This window comes from Castor canadensis, chromosome 7 (genome assembly GCF_047511655.1).
Source record: "Castor canadensis chromosome 7, mCasCan1.hap1v2, whole genome shotgun sequence".
Lineage (NCBI taxonomy): Eukaryota > Metazoa > Chordata > Mammalia > Rodentia > Castoridae > Castor > Castor canadensis.
Genome location: NC_133392.1, coordinates 36,316,363 through 36,319,098, shown reverse-complemented (window position 1 = coordinate 36,319,098; position 2,736 = coordinate 36,316,363).

Below are 2,736 nucleotides of genomic sequence, written 5' to 3'. Positions count from 1 at the left end.
CTGGGTCAGTTCTGAGACGTTCCTTTTGTGCATAATCCAAGTCAGAAATTAAAGAAAATAGAGTCTCAAGAGGTCATGCTGTGTTCTCATAAAGATGTGCATTGAAAGGGAGCAAAGAGAAGATGGCAGAAAGGCTCTTTTTGCAGAGTATCTCCTGCAGTTACTGGAGATTTGGATTTGAAAGAGAGACACTATTTCCAGGAACAACTCATTGAGGGGATCAGCCATAGGGAGGGTGAACATTAGGTACTATAACTCATGTCTCTGATTTGGTGTTTCTGTGAATATTAATGAAAGATTTTGAATATTCATTTGCTTTATGTTTCCAACTTAGAGTTAAGTAGGAATTTATGTGTATTGCTAGTTATATGTTCCAAATATTATTCTTTAGCCTTACAATGTTCTATTGCTTTTCTGCTTTCCACAGTACTGTTTCACATGCAACATAAATGTGATGGCAATTTGATGCTATGGACCTAAAGTCATTAGTCTTATATACCATTTCTAGTGTATGGACAATTGAACACATCAAGTTCTAGTCCTCTTTTTTCCTTTTTTTTTAATTTTTATTTTTTTATCATTCCTATGTGCATACAATGCTTGGGTCATTTCTCCCCCCTGCCCCCACCTCCCCCTTACCACCTACTCCACCGTCTCCCTCTCCCCCCGACCCCCTCGATACTTGGCAAAAACTATTTTGCCCTTATCTCTAATTTTGTTGTAGAGAGAGTATAAGCAATAATAGGAAGGACCAAGGGTTTTTGCTAGTTGAGCTAAGGATAGCTATACAGGGAGTTGACTCACATTAATTTCATGTGCGTGTGTGTTACCTTCTAGGTTAATTCTTTTAGATCTAACCTTTTCTCTAGTTCCTGGTCCCCTTTTCCTATTGGCCTCAGTTGCTTTTAAGGTATCTGCTTTAGTTTCTCTGCATTAAGGGCAACAAATGCTAGCTAGTTTTTTAGGTGTCTTACCTATCCTCACCCCTCCCTTGTGTGCTCTCGCTTTTGTCTTGTGATCAAAGTTTAATCCCTTTGTTGTGTTTGCCCTTGATATAATGTCCGCATATGAGGGAGAACATATGATTTTTGGTCTTTTGGGTCAGGCTAACCTCACTCAGAATGATGTTCTCCAATTCCATCCATTTACCAACGAATGATAACATTTCGTTCTTCTTCATGGCTGCATAAAATTCCATTGTGTATGAATACCACATTTTCTTAATCCATTCATCAGTAGTGGGGCATCTTGGCTGTTTCCGTAACTTGGCCATTGTGAATAGTGCTGCAATAAACATGGGTGTGCAGGTGTCTCTGGAGTAACCTGTGTCACAGTCTTTTGGGTATATCCCCAAGAGTGGTATTGCTGGATCAAATGATAGATCAATGTCTAGCTTTTTAAGTAGCCTCCAAATTTTTTTCCAGAGTGGTTGTACTAGTTTACATTCCCACCAACAGTGTAAGAAGGTTCCTTTTTCCCTGCATCCTTGCCAACACCTGTTGTTGGTGGTGTTGCTAATGATGGCTATTCTAACAGGGGTGAGGTGGAATCTTAGTGCATTTCCTTTATTGCTAGAGATGGTGAGCATTTTTTCGTGTGTTTTTTGGCCATTTGAATTTCTTCTTTTGAGAAAGTTCTGTTTAGTTCACTTGCCCATTTCTTTATTGGTTCATTAGTTTTGGGAGAATTTAGATTTTTAAGTTCCCTATATATTCTGGTTATCAGTCCTTTGTCTGATGTGTAGCTGGCAAATATTTTCTCCCACTCTGTGGGTGTTCTCTTCAGTTTAGAGACCATTTCTTTTGATGAACAGAAGCTTTTTAGCTTTATGAGGTCCCATTTATCTATGGTATCTCTTAGTTGCTGTGCTGCTGGGGTTTTGTTGAGAAAGTCCTTACCTATGCCTACTAACTCCAGAGTAGTTCCTACTCTTTCCTGTATCAACTTTAGAGTTTGTGGTCTGATATTAAGATCCTTGATCCATTTTGAGTTAATCTTGGTATAGGGTGATATACATGGATCTAGTTTCAGTTTTTTGCAGACTGCTAACCAGTTTTCCCAGCAGTTTTTGTTGAAGAGGCTGCTATTTCTCCATCATATATTTTTAGTGCCTTTGTCAAAGACAAGTTGGTTATAGTTGTGTGGCTTCATATCTGGGTCCTCTATTCTGTTCCACTGGTCTTCATGTCTGTTTTTGTGCCAGTACCATGCTTTATTTATTGTTATTGCTTTGTAATATAGTTTGAAATCAGGTATCATGATACCTCCAGCATTGTTCTTTTGACTGAGTATTGCCTTGGCTATTTGTGATCTCTTGTGTTTCCATATAAATTTAACGGTAGATTTTTCAATCTCTTTAATGAATGTCATTGTAATTTTGATGGGATTTGCATTAAACATGTATTTCCATAAACACGTAGATTACTTTTGGGAGTATAGACATTTTTACTATGTTGATTCTACCAATCCATGAGCATGGGAGATCTCTCCACTTTCTATAGTCTTCCTCAATCTCTTTCTTCAGAAATTTATAGTTTTCCTTGTAGAGGTCATTCACATCTTTTGTTAGGTTTACACCTAGGTATTTGATTTTTTTGAGGCTACTGTAAATGGAATTGTTTTCATATATTCTTTTTCAGTTTGTTCATTATTAGTGTATAGAAAAAGCTGATGATTTTTCTATGTTGATTTTATATCCTGCTACCTTGCTGTAGCTATTGATGATGTCTAGGAGCT